The 21,433-nt window shown below is 37.1% G+C and overlaps 1 protein-coding gene across 2 annotated transcripts in view; it reads left to right on the top strand.

Moving 5' to 3' along the window:
* The window catches only part of LOC115211582 (WD repeat and FYVE domain-containing protein 3), a 302,189-nt gene that overhangs the window by 81,642 nt on the left and 199,114 nt on the right, over positions 1–21,433 (top strand). Inside the window, exons 1-2 of one of the 2 annotated variants that reach the window (XM_036502991.1) lie at positions 16,124–16,159; positions 16,241–16,244. The exons of the other annotated variant lie outside the window; for it this stretch is intronic. The gene's annotated coding sequence lies outside the window, so the exon portion shown is untranslated. Of the gene's footprint in view, positions 1–16,123; positions 16,160–16,240; positions 16,245–21,433 lie in introns of those variants that run through there. 2 annotated transcript variants of the gene reach the window in all.

Below are 21,433 nucleotides of genomic sequence, written 5' to 3'. Positions count from 1 at the left end.
TCTGTCTCTTGAAATACAGATTGACTTTGCCTTTTATTCTTTCGGAGTCAATAAATTAAGTACCAGTTGCGTACTGGGGTTGATCTAATCGACTGCCCTCCCCTCCCCCCAAAAAATTTCAGGCCTTGTGTCTAGAGTAGGAAAAAATATTTATAATATCAAAGGCAGCGAGCTGGCAGAAACATTAGCACACTGGGTGAAATGCTTAGCAGTATTTTGTCTGTCTTTACATTCTGAGTTCAAATTCCACTGAGGTCGATTTTGCCTTCCATCCTTTTGGGGTTGATAAATTAAGTGTCAGTTGTGTACTGTGGTCGATCTAATTGACTGGCTCCCTCCTCACAAATTTCAGGTCTTGTGCCTAGAGTAGAAAAGAATATTTCATCCTGGGAAAGTCTCTTTTAAAGACATAGAACATTAAAAAACACAGTATACTTCAAAGCAAGATGAAACAAATTGCCCAGGAGGTGAATGAGAATGAAAGTATTGATATTTCAGCTCATGAGTGATGTCTATTTAAGCCACTCTTCAAACAAATTCAAATCACTTGCCTGAAGTTTATACAGATAACATAAATTCTATCTTCTGATATGTAAAAATGTTGTACAAGTAAAGCAAAATTCAAATTCTGAGTTCAGAGCAGCTCAATAATGTAAACATTATCAATGTCACATATTTAATGTATGTCTGTTGTGGTATTTTATTCAGGGTAAGTCTTTGCTGCTTCAAAACTCAAAGTTTAAATTTTATGTAATGCTAATTTGTTCAATTAACTCTTTAGCATTTAAACTGGTCATATCCGGCCAAAATATTTTGCTTATTTTATGTTCAAACTGGCTGGATCCAGCCTCTCACACTTACCCTACAATGTCACTAAATAACTGCATCAATGAAATCTTGAAGTCACAAGACAGTGTATGATTAATTCAAAACAATGTGAATAAATAAGCATTATATTTGATAGATTAAGCTGAATGCTAAACTGATTGGAAAACATGAACTCTCATTTCACAAAATCAATGAAAAATGTATTTATTTATATATTTGTGTGATTATGTCAGATGTGGTCATTGCCAGTACTGCCTGACTGGCTTCTGTGCCAGTGGAACATAAAAAGTACCATTCGAGAATGGTTGTTGCCTGTACCACCTGATTGGCTTCTGTGCTGGTGGCACGTAAAAAGCACCATTTGAGAATGGTTGCTGCCTGTACCACCTGATTGGCTTCTGTGCTGGTGGCACGTAAAAAGCACCATTCGAGAATGGTTGTTGCCTGTACCACCTGATTGGCTTCTGTGCTGGTGGCACGTAAAAAGCACCATTCGAGAATGGTTGTTGCCTGTACCACCTGATTGGCTTCTGTGCTGGTGGCACGTAAAAAGCACCATTCGAGAATGGTTGTTGCCTGTACCACCTGATTGGCTTCTGTGCTGGTGGCACGTAAAAAGCACCATTTGAGAATGGTTGTCGCCTGTACCAAATGATTGGCTTCTGTGCTGGTGGCACGTAAAAAGCACCATTCGAGAATGGTTGTTGCCTGTACCACCTGATTGGCTTCTGTGCTGGTGGCACGTAAAAAGCACCATTTGAGAATGGTTGTTGCCTGTACCACCTGATTGACTTCTGTGCTGGTGGCACGTAAAAAGCACCATTCGAGAATGGTCGTTGCCTGTACCACCTGATTGGCTTCTGTGCTGGTGGCACGTAAAAAGCACCATTTGAGAATGGTCGTTGCCTGTACCACCTGATTGGCTTCTGTGCTGGTGGCACGTAAAAAACTCCATTCGAGTGTGGTCGTTGCCAGTGCCACTTAACTGGCTTCTGTGCTGGTGGTACATAAAAAGCACCATTCAAGCATGATCAATGCCAGTGCTGCTTGACTGGCCCTCATTTCAGTTGCATGTAAAAAGCACCCACTACACTCTCGGAGTGGTTGGCGTTAGGTAGGGCATTGAGCTGTAGAAACCTTGCCAGATCAGATTTGAACCTGGTGCAGCCTCCTGGCTTGCCAGCTCTCAATCAAACCATCCAACCCATGCCAGCATGGAAGGTGGACATTAAACGATGATGATGATGATGATAGAGTACCTTAATTGGAAGACAAGTAAACATTGACATCAAGAAGGGCATCCTGTCATAGGGTGATGCCATTTAGAGACCCTTTCATAATTCCTCAGCTGTGGTTTCATCCAATCCATACCTGGGTGGAAAAGCTAATGTAAAACTCATGATCACACACACACACACATGCACATGCACTCTATGATAGTGACATAGAATGTGTGCATATGTGTGTGTGTTTGTGCATCATCATCATCATCATCATCATCATTTAATGTCCATTTTCCATGCTGGCATAGACTGGAAGGAAAATGGATGTTAAATGATGACAGTACACACACACATATAAATGTATAAGCTCACACACACACACACACATTCATTGATCATGAATATATAACTTAGACACACATACATTTGGCATACTGTGTTGTGTGTGTATATGTATATATATATATATATATATATATATATATATATATATGTGTGTGTGTATATATATATATATATGTCAGATTAGGTTGGAGCCTAGTACAGCCTTGTGGCTTGCTAGTCCTCAGTCAAACTGTTCAACCAATGCCAGCATGGAAAGCAGATGTTAAACGATGATGATGACAGTGATGATGATGTGTGTGTGTGTGTGCTTGTATTAAAAATGTCTGCTTGAAATTACATCATGATTTTGCAACACGATTACCTTCAGATTTCGATGCAAAAATAACATGGAGGTGGAGATGGGGGGGGGTGAGGAGGAGGAGACGGTCTTTTACTGATATTTTATCTAATTCAGAAATTATTTCAATCAGGAAAAAAAAGAAAAAAATTGGCTGTGTTAAAAAAAAAAAAATTAAAATGAAACAAGTTGAAAGTATCCCGTTAAAAATAGACGTTATATTTGAAAATAATAGATAGATCACAAAGCTTTTGATATCAGTTCATATGGTTATTATGGGAAACATGAAAGATGAATTAGCAAAAGAGAAAAACACAAAAGGAGATAGAAGGTGTAGGTTCTGATTGTATTCTAAGTAAAATCAAATACTTAAAAAACAAAAGAAAAAAAGTCTGTGATTGATGGAAAAACGATTGGAAACTATCGATAGATAAACTATCACACTTTAATCCTCTATTATCTCAGTCAGGTTTAACACTCTTTACTCTTTTACTTGTTTTACTTGTGGCCATGCTGCAGCACCGCCTTTAGTCGAGCAAATCGACCCCAGGACTTATTCTTTGTATGCCTTGTACTTATTCTATTGGTCTCGTTTGCTGAACTGCTATGTTATGGGGACGTAAACACACCAGCATCAGTTGTCAAGCGATGTTGGGGGGACAAACACAGACATACAAACAATTACACGTGCACATACACACACACACACACATATATACATACATATATACGACGGGCTTCTTTCAGTTTCCATCTACCAAATCCACTCAAAAAGCTTTGGTCGGCCCAAGGCTATAGTAGAAGACACTTGCTCAAGGTGCCACACAGTAGGGACTGAACCCAGGACCATGTGGTTCGTAAGCAAGCTACTTACCACATAGCCACTCCTACGCCTGATAAAAGTTTTTTTTCTTCTTTTGTCTTGTTTCAGTCATTAGACTGTGGCCAAGCTGGGGCATTGCCTTGAAGAATTTTAGTCGAGTGAATAAGCGCCAGTATTACTTTCTTTCTTTTCTAAGACTGATATTTATTCTATCGTTCTCTTTTACCAGACTGCTAAGTTACAACACCAGTTGTCGGGCAGTGTTGGGGGAGAAACGTAGACACTAAGACGCATACACATGTATACTCGAGACAGGCTTCTTTTAGTTTTTGTCTACCAAAATCTTTGGTTAGCCCGTGGCTCTTGTAGAAAACCCCTGCCCCAGACGCCACGCAGTGGAACTGAACCTGGAACCATGTGGTTGGGAAGTAAACCTCTTACCACACAGCTATGCCTGTGCTTAGATAAACTATCTTCCATTATCTCGATGATGTTTATCACCTTATAAAATTTTATCTGTTACGAAACAATAAAAATAAATAGATATTTCGTTGGCTTTGTGTGGGTCACATTCTTCTAAATTACATGCTGTCATGAACAGGTTGTATGGAATCACCTTTATGTTTTTGTAGAGATTCTTTACAAACATTGGTGGCTTTATATATTTTCAATGTAAAAATTATCTGTTTGTGAGAGATAAAACATGACAGGTTTTCAAAAGATTACCAATTTCAAAGACACAATGAAATTTTCCAGGATTGCCCAGCTATTGATAAGATCTTTCAATTCACAGAAATCAATCAAAAGATTTAACAGCAAAAACATTTAAATGTCTCCTCTTTTCTTTTATTTTTTTAAAAACTTTTTTTTTTAGTGTTTTATTTAATTTTATTAGTGTGCTAAGAGACATTTTGTTTTAGAATGTCATGGCTTTTTTTTTGTTTTGTTTTCTATGTACATTTAAATTATATATTAGTTTAATCTATTAGATTAAGAGCATTAAGACAGCTTGCCTGCTTCTCGGTGTCTAATATGTTATAAAGCTTCTGATTTTAGTAATCCAATATAATTATATTTGAAATAGATAATTAAAAGCATTAACACTAATTTTATTGCCACCATCTTGAATTGTAACAGAATGAAAGGCGACAGTGCTGTGCTGTGGCTTAATTTTTCCTTTATCAAATTATACTATGTAACTGCTTACAAGTGTGCATTGTTTAAGTTGTCTTACTGATATTTATGATTTGTGGAATATCATGCTATACTGTACAAACAGAACTTTCCGACAGATTTTAGCCAAAATTGCCTGTAAATAGACAGGTGTTATCATCTTGTTTTTATAGAGATACTCCAAATGTTAAAGACTTTTTCACTTCCCCTAGTGTCAAACTGATACACCTGTCTTCGTCTTTTGTTTTGTTTTTTTTTGGTGAATTCTCCCCATATCTTATATAAATATATATTATGGAGATGTACTTGCATAGCAAGTGACCTGATCTGAGATCGTGTGTTGGAACGAAAACAGTTGCAGCGTGGAAGGTGTTTATAAGCCATTTAAGAAACACACAAAAACCGTTAGATTCACTTCAACGTTTAAATTTCATTTGCCAAAATATTTCCTTCGCTTTGAGACCGCGACCTGTTCACTGACAAAACTTCATGCTGCATCTATAGATATCCAAGCTTGTGAGTGGAGTGAGTTGATGGAAACCAAAAGAAGCTTGTTATATATATCATCATCATTTAATGTCCCCCTTCCATGCTAGCATGGGAGGGACAGTTTAACAGGAGCTGGTCAGGTGAAAGCCTGCACCATACTTCTGTGTCTGTTTTGGCAGGGTCTTTACGTTTGGATGCCATTCCTAATACCAACTACTCTGCAGAGTGGGCTGAGTGCTTTTTAAGTGGCACCTGCACAGGTGAGGTCAGTTTTTGGCATGGTTTTGATTTTGCACAGGAGAAGTCAAATATATATATTATATATGTAATTACCTTACTGAGTATAATAATTAGGCGAGGGTAATAAGTGGTTTTACCCTTAATTTATATGGCAAGAAGAAAATGGAGAGAATCCAGAAGTAAGTAATTACTGGTACTTTACACATGTATTTATATATTATCTGAACTGTTTAAAATAAATAAATTGACATAATACAATGTCTAACAGTTGAAGAATACTACCTCTGGATTCCCTCCATTTTCTTCTTGCCATATAAATTAAGGGTAAAACCACTTATTACCCTCACCTAATTATTATACTCAGTAGGGTAATTGCCACACAATAACCAACACTTGTGTATTAATAATTGGGTATTCTACCAGCAGTATATTGGATAGATATTATCCCTTAGTTGGTTGCATTCACAACCTCTAACTCTCTTTGAATTATATATATATGTGCACACACACACACATACACACACAGATATACACAGGTTTGTATATATATATATGTGTGTGTGTGCATGTGTTAGTGTGTGTGTGTATGTTTGTGTCTTTTCTTGACTTCACATGATATGGTAAATGGACGCGATTCATTTCTAATATTCTGTAAAAACATGTCTGACCTTGGGGAAATATTACCTTGCTTAGAAACAAATGAGGGTTGGTGACAGGAAGGGCATCCAGCTGTAGACAACCCACTTCAGTCAACTCCATCTGAGCCATGCAAGCATAGGAAAATGGACATTAAAATTATGTTCTTCAGTACAATATAGCTTTGAAACAAAGCAATGTGAATATACCTGTAATTTTGGCCTGTAGTTTGGTATCCTGTGCTTCCGAGTTCCAAACTCTGCTAGACTAAGTTTTATTCTGTTCATTCTCGAGAGCTTACTAAATAAATACCAAAGATATATCTGTCTGCTGATCAAAAATGTATGAAATAGTTTGGAGAATGAAGAGAAGGTTTATAAATTATGGTTTGTGTATTTATTTATTTATATATTGCTTGGAGAGAATGGAAGAGGAAGAAAATTGATGAGAAGGCAAGAAAAAGAATGAGAGAAATGAATGGAAGAGATGGTGTGTGTGTGTGTGTGTGTGTGTAGGGGGAGAGAGAAGTAGTGAAAGAGAAAATGTGTGAGCTGGTGGGGGAAGAAGCTGGAGAAAGAGAGAGAGAGAGAATGAAGGAGAAGAAATGGGGAGATAAGAAAAGAGCTTGTTAGAAATTGTTAGGGAGAGAGAAAGAATGAGAGCTATTGAAAGAAATAGACAGTTAGAAAGATAGGTAGAGAGAAAGAGAGAGAGAGAAGGAGAGAAAGAAAGTGGGGGAAAAAAACAAAGGTGAGAAGTGGTGAAGGAAAAAATGTGAGTTGCTGAGAGAAGCTAGAGAGAGAGAGAGAGCTCTTGTTTGAGATTGATAAGGAGCAAGAAAGAATGAGACGACAAGAAAAATAGACAGCGTGAAAGAGAGAGAGAGATAGAGACAGAGAGAAAAAGAGAGAGTAAATATGATAAGAAATAAACACCTTGCCTCTTGCTTCCCCACCACATAACGTTAAAAATAAATACAATGACAAGTTGATAGTTTAACATATACTTTACATTTATTGATCTGACTTCCTTGCTGTATTGATTAATGTTACCTGAACATGCAACTGGGCCACGACACAACAATGGTAATTGAAGAATTTAAGCAAATTAATTCGAATATATGATAATTTAAACAATAAAAGTGCCTTCGTTAGATGTCTTTAAACATATTGTTAAGATAATGATTTTTTTTTTGTAATAGCAGCAGAATCCTGATACAACAATTGTTTCTAATACAGGCAAAAGGTTAGCAGTTTAAGGTTAGTTTCTGCAGATGACCCCAGTACTTGACTGGTACTTTGCCTTTATTGACCCCTAGAGGAATGAAAGGCAAAATCAACCGTGACAGGATTTCAAGTAGAAAGTCGAGTCGGAAGAATTTATGTTTAGTTGTGTTTTATTAATCATTTCTTTTGTTCTTTTATTCCTTTACTTGTTTCAGTCATTGGACTGCAGCCATACTGGAGCACCGCCTTTAGTCGAACAAATCGACTCCAGGACTTCTTCTTTGTAAGCCTAGGACTTATTCTATCGGTCTCTTTTGCTGAACATTGTTTACTACCGTTTGATTCTAGTAATCTATTAGATAGGTTGGTTGTAAAAATTCTATACCAAGGGAACAATTCATTATTTTTTTTCCGTGAAATTGTCTTGCGGTGAACTTTCCTACGGCCCAAAATCCTGAAGCGAATTTTCCTGTAGCAAAAATTTTTTCGGCAGACTTTCCGAATACACTCCAAAGTGTATCTTGGGTTATATTATTTAATGTATATCTACGGCTATATTAACCAATGTGTCCTCTCTTTATATAAGATGGTGTAACGCATAATCTGATTTGAGGGAGATTTAGCTGCTATTTCTAGCAGATCTAGTGCCCATGTAGAGACAACTTTCTCAGCTTCTTTTTTACATCTCGTTGATGTTGTTTAGTCTCAGATGAACGCTTTTTATTTACCTTCTTCTCTTGGGAGACTGCTTTATTCTACACCTCAGCAGTCAGTCATACTTCCATCAGATCATTGGGGGAATGTTATCTAATGATAAACTGCCATCCTGTTCAGTGGAAGATTTCTTTCTCATCTGCTTCATGCCATGCAATCAATCCCCCCACCCCACCCCCGCCACGTGTGTGTATGTGTGTTGCACGCTTGTATATATATATATATATATATATATGTATGTGTGTGTGTGTGAAATATCAATATTAGTCCTTAAAAGTTCCCCTGGGGCTCAGGATCTATTTGAATTACATTTTCTGTTTTGAACTCCTGTTACAATGACTGACAAGCCATCAATTCTTAATGACAGGTGTAACTTCCCTCCCCCACTCATTCTCCCATCGTATCTATTTAACAGGTGTGTTGCATGTGCATGTGTGTGTGTGTGTGTATTGCATGTTTAGCAGCTTTTGTTCTTTAATGTGGCTGTGGATGTATTAACTGACATTTGAGAGTCAGTTCGTTAAATACAGATAAACAAGATGGGTTACCATGGTAACAGCTGTGAGGCAACAATTGATTTTGTGGTTGTGGTGGTAGTAATAGCAGTAGTAGTAGTAGCTGCTGTTATCTTCTATCATCATTGGATCATAGGTGTTACATGAAATGATTATGATTGCGTTGATGATTGGCTGGTAACTTAAAAGTTTAATCATTGATTTGGAATAGGGCTTTAGGATTTTGCTGCAGTGTAAAGTTGTAGTAGTAGCAGCAGCAGCAGTAGTAGTAGTTGTTTACATGGTGTTCACTTGCTTTTCAATTCAGTAATGTTGTTGTTGTTGCTGTTCTTCTTCCAATCAGGACTCACACCATTAGCCCCACAAGCTATGTTATTATTCTCGTTCCGTAAACAGTGGCTTTTAATGGATGGAGAGCTGAACCATCCTGGGGTACAGAGGATTCGCAATCTAGACTATGGTCTGAAAGTTTACCACACCATAGTGGGTTACACCATGGTTCCTCTGCTTTGTGGCAGAAGTAGGAAGAAAGAGTGAGAGTGTAATGTGGTGAAAGAGTACAGCGGGGTTAATCCAAACCCCCTCCCCCACCCCACCCCACGCCGGAGCCTCGTGGAGCTCAGGTGTTTTTACTCAATAAACACTCACAATGCCTGGTCTGGGAATCAAAACCGCGTTCTTATGGCCACGAGTCTGCTCCCCTAACCACTGGGCCATTGCGCCTCCACTTCTGTTGCTGTTGTTCTTTAAACCAGATGGAGCAGATATATAATGAAAGACTTTCCAGCTTTGGCCATCCTACCTTATTTGTTTTCTTCACCTTTCAGGAAATAGTTTACTTTGCGCCACATTATTCAATGTATCCCTCCTTTTTCTAACATGGTTGAATTTTCCGTTGTGTCTAGGGAGTTCTTTTAGTGCCTTATAATTTAACACACTCACCGGTAAAATTTCCACTTATTTCTTATTCTTGTTTTCCTAAAATTTTTGTTGCATCTTGCAACCTTTTTAAGTCTTTTCACTGTCTTTAGTTGAGCAAATCAACCCCAGGACTTATTCTTTGTAAGCCTAGTACTTATTCTATCAGTCTCTCTTGCCAAACTGCTAAGTGATGGGGGACGTAAACACACCAGAATCTTGCAAACCAAACCCCAAAACGAAATATGGTTGAATTTGCTTTGCAACTATGTGGTTTTAGGTTTAATGCCACTGTATATTACTTCTGGCAAGTGTCATCCAGCCTTGGATCAACTTTCTGAGTGAAGTTGGTCAATGGACACGGTGTGAAAGGTTGTTTGACTTAACCCTTTAGCATTTAAGCCAGCCCTGACTGGCCCAAATATTCTACCTGTTTTTAATGTTCAGACCAGCCAGATACTACAAGATAATCCATGATCAATTCAAAATAATATGAATAAATAAGCATTACTTTTAACAGAATAATCTGAATGCTAAAGTGTTAATCCAGAACCTAGTTTAAAACCCTCACTTGGCCTCAGCAGTTTATGTTGATGTATGCATTTAGCTCAGTTCTCCAGTCATGGGGGTAACTTCCTTTCTTCCTCCCATATTTGTCAAAGGCACTGAAAATGTCCCAAGTTCACAGCCTTTCCTTTGCTGATAAAGTCACATCAAATCAATATTCAGTGAATTTCTCTGCAGCCGATTAAAATTCTCTTTCATTTTTAGGTTTATGCTTCGTCATTGCATAGTATGACACTTATCACACATACGACCTTTGTTTCTACCTTTTGTGTAGATAGATGCCCTCTGTTGCCAACAGGAGTAACATCTTGAACTTCTTAAATCATTTTATTAGTCTAGTTATTATACTTTCACTGAAGTCACTTCCAGTACTAATTAGGTCACCTTAGTAACAGAAACTACCTTTTACTTTTAGAAAGCTATCTGTACAGTCCTTGGAGTATATTTTGATAACATGTATGTAGAATCTTATTTTCAATATTGTTGTCATTACATTGTTGAGTAAACGACTAATCTCCAATAATAGGGAGACTAATGACTGTTGCATAAAGAATAAGGTTAGTTTTAATTTAGTCTTTGTAATCTTTATATATAAAAGAGAGGTTGTGTGCTGTCTGTCTCCTACGATTTAGATTCCTAACTACTCCCACATTTTGCGGTGCAGTTTAACCAAAACCGGGTATCTTATAGTCGTGATTCATATCGAGCCCTTCTGGGTATTAGCACGCATCTACGATGAGTCTATGATTTAAAAAAAAATTTACCATCAATTTTTCCCATTTTTAATGCATTTTTGGCATATATAAGGGAAGTAACTCTCTAAAAATTTATTATTAAATCTCAGAATGTAAAAAGCTACAGTATATGGTTAGCCATATTGAGATGGCTATTATACTTTACATCTCTAAAAATGCTTATATAGTTATTTCCCTTACAAACCCGAGCAACGCCGGGCGATACTGCTAGTCATAACTAAAAATATTCAATCAAATATTTTCTTCTTTCTCTTCAAGTTTATGTCTACTTGTAGCACCCATTAATGGTGTCTCCTTTACTGCCTTTGTAGTCTTTCATCTTTTGTTATTAATCTTGTCTTCAATGACACAAGCTGAAATGACCAAAAATGGTTGAGATTCTTCCATATAAGTGATCATCTGAACTAGCCTTCAGGTGTCTATAAACCTGTCATATGTGACAGTTCAAATATGTTTAAGATCGGCTGATCTCTCTCTACTTGAAATGGTTAACCCTATTAAGTGAAGAACAGCCGTATCACTTGAAAATAAGACTGATGGCTATTAGGTCAAGCAGCTATCCAATTGACCACATTGTTCGCAAGTTCAGTTGTTGATACTTCAACAGCTGTGATTATTACCTGGACTTTAATTGTCTCAGTTTTAATTAATTGTGTTTTCGTTTTTATTTTGTTTTAGTAATTAGTGGCAAAGAAAAATAGCAAACCAACAGAGTTCATCCTTCACAAGCTACCATGCAATAGGCATCATCAAACATCCATTAAATGATGATGGCATCAGTTAGACATATGTGTGTGTGTGTGAGTGTATGTATGTCTATGTATATATGTACACATATATATATACACACACACACACACACACACACAGATATATATACATGTATAGACACACACACACACATTATGTAGGATTTTCCAAAAGCCCATACTCTTTACTCTTTTTTTACTCTTTTACTTGTTTCAGTCATTTGACTGTGGCCATGCTCGAGCGTCGCCTTTAGTCGAGCAAATCGACCTCAGGACTTATTCTTTGTAAGCCTAGTACTTATTCTATCAGTCTCTTTTGCCAAACTGCTAAGTTATGAGGACGTAAACACACCAGCATCAGTTGTCAAGCGATGCTGGGGGGACAAACACAGACACACAAACATACACACACACACACCACACACACACACACATATATATATATATATATATTATATATATATATATATATATATACATATACATACATACATACACGACGGGCTTCTTTCAGTTTCTGTCTACCAAATCCACTCACAGTTCCTATATGGAATTGGGCTCAGAATCTTGGGGTTAGTAGCCCGTGCTCTTAACCACTATGCCATATGCCCATGGTTAAACCTAAGATTCTGAGTTTGATTCCGGGCAGTGATCTGAATAATAATAATAATAATAATAAAAGCATTGAAAAACGTGCCTTAGGAGTGGGAGGCCAGGTTTGAGATTTCTCCGGGACACCTGATGAGGGCTGGAGGGTGTATCAGCCGAAATGTGTTGGCAACGAACAAGATGGGGACAAGTGTCCTTCAAATATAAATAATGTAAATAATGTACATAATTCCTCATCTCTTAAATATAGAACACCTTTGCTTTTCTTTAGCCCATGTGACTTACTTTCTATTCAGATAGCAGTCCTATTAATTTGAGTTTTATTTTAAGGAATATTTTCACTTACAGGAGATATCTGAAGTCATATAAAATACGTTAGTAGGATTTCTGATATCATTTAGCTGAGATGTACGAGATAGTCAGTCCATTGTATTTACATTTTGTTTCCAGTTTGAGCTGAGAGTTTGAACAAATCTGTTACTTAACAGAAAACATATCAAATTTTCCCTGAATCTATTTATTCTCGGGATATTAATTATCTCTTTTCGTGTGAGGAATGAAGAAGCTAATATTTTGAGACTCCTCTTCTCCGTCTAAGAGTGGCAAAGATAAAGTATTAGTTGCAAGGTAAGAGAGAGAAAGAGAGATAAAGTTTATAGGCAAGGGAATTGCTTTGTGGTTAAGAAGCTTGCTTAGCAACCATGTGGTTTCAGGTTCTGTCCCACTGCATGGCACCTTGGGCAAGTGTCTTCTTCTGAGCCAAACAATGTCTTGTGAATGAATTTGGTTGACAAAAACTGTATGGAAGCCCATTGTGTGTGTGTATGTATGTGTGTGTGTGTGTATATATATATTATTTTCTCTCCTTGTTAATTTCTGTGTTCCTTTCTGTGGAAGAGTGAAGGCTCAAAACGTTTTTTCACTTCCTGAGCATTATATTGTTGGAGAACAAAGTGGATGGTGCTGTCCCAAAAGACAGCCATAACATATCTGGCTTTGCTGCTTCTGTGAGATGACGGATACTGTAGTAGCAAGAAGCCTGCAACCAATAGTAATTTTTTTTTTTAATCTTCTTTTCTCATCCTTGAAATCTACCTCACAGTATTTGGATGACCTCAGTGAAAGAAAGATAACCAAATCATCTGGATTAGCAACTTTGGAAGGCTATCAAAATAGTCATGCTAAAATGAACTTTTAAAATTGATCTCCGTCTCTGCACACATTTCTCCTTCTATAAACAAAAGCTATTTTACTAAAAGTAATCTGTGTCTGTGATAGATTTATGAGATTCCTTTTCTATGTGTCTTTCTTGTCTTTTATCTGAAGTTCTGATTTTCTTCCTCGAGCCCTGTGCTAGTAGGGTATTAAGAGCACCATCCGAGCATGATCGTTGCCAGAGCGGCTATCTGACCTCTGTGCCGGTGGCACGTAAAAGACACCATTCAAGTGTGATTGTTACCAGCGTCGCCTTACTGGCACCTGTGCCGGTGGCATGTGTAAAAGATTCGAGCGAGGTCGTTGCCAGTACCACCTGACTGGCCCCGTGCTGGTGGCACGTAAAAAGCACCCACTACACTCTCGGAGTGGTTGGCATTAGGAAGGGCATCCAGCTGTAGAAACCTTGTCAGCCATCTGGTTTGCCAGCCTTCAATCATTCGTCCAACCCATGCTAGCATGAAAAGCGGATGTTAAATGATGATGATGATGATGATTATATAAAGTCTTATTTGTAAAAGTCACTTGCCAAGAGTGCTCTACATTGGGTTTGAATCCAAGACCCTTGTTACTTTTGGATCATTTGACTGTGCTGCCATGCTTGCAGCCATCAACATATCTTTGTTGTTGTTGTTTAAGTCTTATATCCTTTTACAAAGATTATTGTTTATTCTGCTTCTAAAAATAAATTTGGATCTGTATTAATAGATCCTGGTCTTCCAGTCCCTTATGAAGCCCTTCCGTTCACTCAACAAAACTGCCATTGTACTCTAATTGTTTTCATCTCTAACATTCACTTATATTATTCTGTGTATAATCTTTTCCAGATTTTATACATTTTGCTGTTTGGTCTGCAATGAGAACTAGGCCAACAGTGTGTAGATATTTCTCAACTGTAAACAGTCCTATACAAGACAATTAATATATGTCTATAAATTTGAATATTCATGCTGTTGTGCATAAATTATTGGTTATATGTGTGTTTGTGTGTGTGTGTAATTTTATGCTAGGAAACTGCATTATTTCCCCTTGCATAAAATGTTTTGTATGGTTGACCCTTTGTTTTACATCCATTTTATCTTATACTCTCTTTTACTCTTTTACTTGTTTCAGTCATTTGACTGTGGCCATACTGGAGCACCGCCTTTAGTCGAGCAAATCGACCCCAGGACTTAGTACTTATTCTATCGGTCTCTTTTGCCGAACCGCTAAGTTATGGGAACATAACCACACCAGCATCGGTTGTCAATCGATATTGGCAACACACACACAGACACACAAACATGCACACACACACATATATGTATATGTTTCCGTCTACCAAATCCACTCACAAGGCTTTGGTCGGCCCAAGGCTATAGTAAAAGACACTTGCCCAAGGTGCCACACAGTGGGATTGAACCCAGAAACATGTGGTTGGTAAACAAGCTACTTACCACATAGCCACTCCGACACCTGTATATTTGAAGTTTTTTTAAAATTAATATTTATATTGCTTGGCTCTATGGTTAAGAAGCTTGCTTTCCAGCCCACTGGGTTTTGGGTTCAGCCACACTGCATGGCACCATGAGTAAAGGATATGGACTGCACCCCAATTCAGTTTTTCTTTGTTTTGTTTTTTTTTTCCTACAGAAACCCATTTTTTTGACTGTGGTGATTGCGAATCTGCAAAAAAAAAAAAAAAAAAATTTGCTTTTCAAAATTTTAATTTCTCCCCACCAATTTTTCACTTTTTTTAGTAATTTTTGTGGGGCGAAATACATAGAAAAATATGGAGATTATTAGAATTTAAATTTTGAAATGCTGATTTGTTTTTTTTTTTTTTTTTTTTTAGCAGATTCGGAATCTCTGCAGCCAAAAAAGCAGGTTTCTGTAGGGCCCCCTTCCACAAAAAATAACTGAAAGCGGGTGCAGTGCATGTCCTTTACCTCCGCCAAAAGAATGATGTGTTATTAAAAGTTTCTTGAATTGCAACTTGGGTTTTAATATTTCTGATTTTTAAAAAAATGATTTTTAAAAAGCATCAACATGACAAATATTAGCCAAAGTAGTTGAAAACACTTTGTGATATGATTGGTTGCTGTTGAAACACTTTAAAAACACTTTGAGATTTGATTGGTTGCTGTTAAAATTATGAAAAACACCCAAAATAAATTAGAAAAATCCATTGTATTCATCTCCTCTGTATCTTGTGCTAAAAAAAAAGAAAAAGAAAGAACAAATATCATATGAGTAGGGGGAAGTGTTTATGAATGCATTATTGTTTTTGACACAGGGGACAATCTTTTAAAGTATGGCCAGTTCATTATGTTTGAATTAATATTCTATTGAGGAATTTCCATCTACCAACTAACGGGAACATTTTTTTGGAACTGTCTGCAAGAATTCAACAGGTCAGTTCTTTGCTTAGAATTACAAAAGGCTGTTGTAGAATATTGTATTTCAAGAGACAGAGCTCTCACTTCCGGGAACCATTTATTTTGGGAGAAGCTTCTTCTACAATGGCCTGTTCAATCTTTTAATTATTAATATTATTTCTTTATTGCCCACAGGGGTCTAAACATAGAGGGAATAAACAAGGACAGACACAGGGATTAAGTCAATTACATTGACTCCAGTGCATAACTGGTACTTGTTTAATCGACCCTGAAAGGATGAAAGACAAAGTCGACCTTGGCAGAATTTGAACTCAGAACGTTAAGACAGACAAAATACTGCTAAGCATTTTGCCTGGTGTGCTAACGTTTCTGCCAGCTCGCCGCCTTTAATTATTAATATTATCATCCTTTAAACTCTTGTATATTTGGATAGTGAAACAGTAAAGAGTCTTTGAATTTAAAATATTTTTGTGAGAATCCATTTTTAAAAGGATTTTTAGTGAACTCTCTATAGCTTAGTGTTTTATTGGTATTTGCAAAAGACTGTAGCTCAAGACACAGGGGACAGATATGGTTGTTACAATTACATACAGGGGAAGAATTTAATGTGTTCATAAAGAATGTGTTTCATTTGTTTATACAGGGAACAGAAGCTAAGTTTTTGGTGCAACTGTAGTTCCCTTTAATATTTTTATTGAAGACTTCATGATACCTATGGTGTATAGTAAAATGCTTATTTATGGGAAAATTCTGCTGACATTAAAATGTATATTTAAACTGTAGGAAAGATTGTACCACGTAATATTTCCCTTCCTATTTTAACATCTATGAATATTTATGTTGTATGCAATATATTATATCTTTAAAGCCACTGCTTTTCTAATAATGTGCAGCACGATAATAGGGTCCCTTATAAGGGGATATGCACTTATTGTTGTCATGAAGTCTTTTATGACTCTCAGAATTTGACTGGAATTTATATTAACGTACTAAAATTTCTTGTTGGATTTATAGGGTAATATTTAAATCTAGAGTTATATCTAATAAATTAGCTATACTTTGATTTGCATTAACTGTAGTCTTTAATTCTGATTCCATTAATCTGTTGATAAACACCTTTTGTAATAAATTCCATGGCATGATCAACCAAACTCTATAGAACAGAATCTCTTCTGCAGCAAATTTAGAATATACATTCTTGTCAATTCACAAACTTTGTATCATTGGATCCTTGAGCTACATCAATCAATATTTGGCTGACATGCTGAGCTCCAAACAGAACCATTATGAAATAGCAAAGACAGTGGCGAGCTGGCAGAAATGTTAGCTATTTCGTCTGTCGTTACGTTCTGAGTTCAAATTCTGCCGAGGTCGAATTTGCCTTTCATCCTTTCGGGGTCAATAAATAAAGTACCAGTTACGCACTAGGGTCATTATAATCCACTTAATCCATTTGTCTGTCCTTGTTTGTCCTCTCTGTGTGTAGCCCCTTGTGGGTAGTAAAGAAATAGGTATTTCGTCTGCCATTACGTTCTGAGTTCAAATTCCGCCGAGTTTGATTTTGCCTTTCATCCTTTCGGGGTCGATAAATAAAGTACCAGTTTTGCACTGAGGTCGATGTAATCGACTTAATCCGTTTGTCTGTCCTTGTTTGTTCCCTCTATGTTTAGCCCCTTGTGGGCAGTAAAGAAATATATAAAAATAGCAAAGACTTTCTTGCTTGCATATTAATTAATGCTAGAATCACTAATCAGAATAAAACCAGAAAACTGCTATGTCACACAACATAAATTAGAAAAAAATCCCCCCCCCCCAAAAAAAACCCCCGCTCATTATCTACATAACCGAAGTACACGATGGTAAGATAGATATACTATTATTCCAGAACTGAACAGTAGCGACCTGTTTAATGCTACAACCAAATTGATGGAATCTACAATACTTTTACTGATTCTACTTTTTGCTGGAAATATTTATTAGTCAGCATTTGGGATTGGTAAGGAAATCACGTTTATGATTTTTGAATATAATGTTATGTTTCGTTTGAAGTAATGCTCGTCCATAGGTTGTTATCTGTTTGTAGGCTGTTGGTTGTTTCCTTCGCTTCTAAATAACACTGTATCCGTTGGGAGTTAGTTTGCTGCGTTGGTATTAGTGATAGCCTTTTTATCCTTTTACTTGTTTCAGTCATTTCACTGCGGCCATGCTGGAGCACTGCCTTTAGTCGTACAAATCAACCCCAGGATTTATTCTTTGTAAGCCCAGTACTTATTCTATCGGCCTCTTTGCCGAATTGCTAAGTTATGGGGACGTAACCACAGCAGCATCGGTTGTCAAGTGATGGTGGGGGGGGACAAACACAGACACACAAACATATACTCACACACACACACACACATACATAATACATACATACATATATACATACCCACGGATTGCAGTTCACCTGTGACTGATGTATAGGTTCCATTATTGGGCTCATCTGCTGTGTCTATTGACACATTTGGTGATATTTCTCACCATACTGCTTTGTCGGATTATTTTGACAACCAGATGCTGTTCCATACTGTTGACCGTTGCGACGGTGGTGCATGTCAGGTGAATTCCTTACAACACCACAATAAAAGTCCTAACATGAGGCTCTTATGTGCCACATGGTCTTCTTCACTTCATAGTAATGTGCGTCTTCGTGTGTGAAACAGTGAAATCATTATTAACAACGTTCAGTTGCTCTTTAACATTTGGTCGTTGATTTATTGGTTTGCGTAAACTTTTAATCTCTCTGCTTTATATTTCCTACACTTGACTGTCAATGATTCTGCTTGTATTACGATGACATTTTTTATGTGTAATTTGGTGCAGTAAACTTCTCAAATAACATCTCAGAGATTTGAGATACTGTAATGGTGAATTTTAGATTGTCTGGTTGGTTCTTTTTGAATGCATCTATTATGTAAATGAAGGTGCAGCGAGGGAGGTTTTACAAGTAAATAAGAGATAGAGATAGAATATAATGAATACCACTTTATTAGCTGATGAATCTACAATAGCCTTCATTTATTGGCTGTGTTGTTGGGAGCAAATATTTAAAAATCATAACTAGCCAGGAGTGGCTGTGTGGTAAGTAGCTTGCTTACCAACCACATGGTTCCAGGTTCAGTCCTACTGCGTGGCACCTTGGCCAAGTGTCTTCTACTATAGCCTTGTGCCGACCAAAGCCTCGTGAGTGGATTTGGTAGACTGAAACTGAAAGAAGCCCATTGTATATATGCATATATATAAAGACACACACACACACACACATGACATACTTCCTTCAGATTTTATCTACCAAATTGTCCAGGGTGCCATGCAGTGGAACTGAATCCACTGAATCGGAGTCAGTATACTTTTACCGACTCTGACTCCGACTATCTCTTAATTGTTTCCAACTCTGACTACACAGCCCTGGTTTCAACAATGAAATCTTATGTGGACCCTCAAAGGTCATATGGAACCTTGCTAAGAACCACTCTTTACTCTTTTACTCTTTTACTTGTTTCAGTCATTTGACTGCGGCCATGCTGGAGCACCGCCTTTAGTCAAGCAAATCGACCCCGGGACTTATTCTTTGTAAGCCCAGTACTTATTCTATCGGTCTCTTTTGCTGAACCGCTAAGTGACGGGGACGTAAACACACCAGCATCGGTTGTCAAGCAATGCTAGGGGGACAAACACAGACACATAAACATATACACACACACACTTATATATATATACATATATACGACAGGCTTCTTTCAGTTTCCGTCTACCAAATCCACTCACAAGGCATTGGTCGGCCTGGGGCTATAGCAGAAGACACTAGCCCAAGATGCCACACAGTGGGACTGAACCCGGAACCATGTGGTTGGTTAGCAAGCTACTTACCACACAGCCACTCCTGCGCCTATGAACCCGGAACCATGTGGTTGGTTAGCAAGCTGATGTAAATGGATTTGGAATGTGGCATTGAAAATTGTACAAGGGTCAGTTGAAAGGATAAAGAGTTAGGTTTAATCAAAGAAGTGGTTCTACTGTTATATCGTCATGGAAAATAACCCGGCATATGATTAACAGGAGGTTGCAGAAACATTGGAGTCAGTAGTAGCGATGATGATGATGATAGCATTAATAATTTGATTCACCAGTTTGATTTTCTATATCTTAGAATGTTGGTTTTCACAGAAACACGTGTTGACTTAGATGTTACCGAATCAAAGGAATTTGTTTCAATACAGAATCGATTAATATTCTCCCAAGAATGTCAGTATGTTAGCATATTAGATTATCAGTTTAACAGTCAGCGTTTATCTACTTGGGTTTCTCCATAAAATGCGACAAAAAGGAAGACGCTCCTATTAAGCTATACTATCGTACAATATGAAGAATTCTCTAATTAGTCACTAATTAAGAGGACAATGTAGTTAATGACTAATTTAACAGTGGCAGCAGTTTTTGTTTCTTTTTTTTCTTTTACCCCTATTATTCATCTCTATTAGCATTTTGCTGTTTCCTTTTCCACACTGAAATATTTTAAAGTTCTTTAGTAAATACAATTTCAATATCAACACAATTGCCTTTGGCTGGCCAAATTTTAATGAAAATATAATCTACTGGGCTACACTGTTTTTGTTCCGTTGCTTGTTTTTCCTTGTATTTTGTATTTTTTTTCCTTGATATTTTAGTTAATTATCTTAGTGGTGATGTTAATTATTTTTATATCAAAAGTTTTCCCCCCAGTGACTAATGATATTATTTCGGCTTTCCTGAAGCTGATACATATTTCATGATAAACAATAATTTTTGTTCAATAAACCAGAATGTTCTTATCTGTCTCCTAATTGGTACCAGCAATTGTTTACCACCAACAACCAATGTCATTGATTCAATACTTTTGGGATTTATTAAAATAACCAAACTGGTGCAATGAAGAATATTTGTGCAAAACTGGGATACAAGTGTTATTGGAGAAACTAAAGTAAGGAATGAATGGATTTTAGAAAGAAGATTCATTTCCTGCCGGATTAACTAAACCTCTGCTAATCTGGCCAAACACATCCACTGGATTAACCCGTTAGCATTTTGATATTACTCTGTCAAACATAAAGTTCATCTGTTTTCATTCATTCATTAATTCATTCACTCATCATCATCATCCAATGCTTGTTTTTCAAGCTGACATCGGTCGGACAGTTTGACAGAAGCTGGCGAGCCAGAGGGCTGTACCAGACTTCAGTTGTCCGTTTTGGCAAGGTTACTATGGCTTGATGTCCTTCCTTAGCATTGCTAACCACTTTACAGAGTATACTAGGCGCTTTTAATGTGGCATCAGCATGGGTGCTTTTTTTTTTTTTTTTTTACAGCATGCCACCTGCGACCCAACTTTCTTCTGATGTCACATTGTCCAACATCACTTTGTCCACGTCTTTTGGTCCAATGTCTTTTTGTCTGATGATTTTTTTGTCCAACAGCATTTTGTGCAATTTTAAATAAATTCTTATTTACATTATCTACATTTGACGGATATTTGGCTGATGTACCCTCCAGCCTTCATCAGGTGTCTTGGGGAAATTTTGAACATGGGTTCTCATTCCTAAGGTATTTTTCGATGTTGTTGTTATTATTATTATTATTTGTAAGCCCTAAAATTCACTCCATAATTGCCCACGGTC

The sequence above is a fragment of the Octopus sinensis genome, linkage group LG5 (assembly GCF_006345805.1).
Source record: "Octopus sinensis linkage group LG5, ASM634580v1, whole genome shotgun sequence".
NCBI classification, from domain to species: domain Eukaryota; kingdom Metazoa; phylum Mollusca; class Cephalopoda; order Octopoda; family Octopodidae; genus Octopus; species Octopus sinensis.
The sequence above is the reverse complement of the archived record's forward strand: the minus strand, read 5'-3'. Positions and strand labels throughout refer to the sequence as shown.